General features: G+C 37.8%; 1 protein-coding gene across 1 annotated transcript in view; it reads right to left on the bottom strand.

The window, feature by feature from the left end:
• The window catches only part of LOC119585615, a 9,322-nt gene that overhangs the window by 603 nt on the left and 8,372 nt on the right, over window positions 1–347 (bottom strand). The gene's annotated exons all lie outside the window — the stretch shown is intronic.

Raw genomic sequence — 347 nt, 5'->3', positions numbered from 1 at the left:
CAGCCTGCAAGGTCTCCCTTCTTCTGTAGCAGGGATGAGTGAAAAATTAGATAAATAAGTAAATAAAAATGAAAAATGCCACGAATAACGGCGTCATTCTGGTTGCTTCTTATCCTTTCAGTAATCGTATGATCATTTTCTGTCTAAAGCCGAATATCTAAATTCATCTCAGAATATTCTTAGAACCTACAATAAACAGATTTGCTTTTAAATGGGTTTTCCCCGAGAAAGAAGCAGGCCAAACAGCTATAACAAACGATTAAAAAGTATAAGGCAGAAACCTAATCCTCACGCATCTTGCATTCCTTTCCTGGCCAACATGAGACACTTGATCTTACCACTCACTC

This window comes from Penaeus monodon, chromosome 20 (genome assembly GCF_015228065.2).
Source record: "Penaeus monodon isolate SGIC_2016 chromosome 20, NSTDA_Pmon_1, whole genome shotgun sequence".
In the NCBI taxonomy this organism is placed as follows: Eukaryota; Metazoa; Arthropoda; class Malacostraca; order Decapoda; family Penaeidae; genus Penaeus; species Penaeus monodon.
This window is presented reverse-complemented; position numbering and strand designations above follow the sequence as displayed.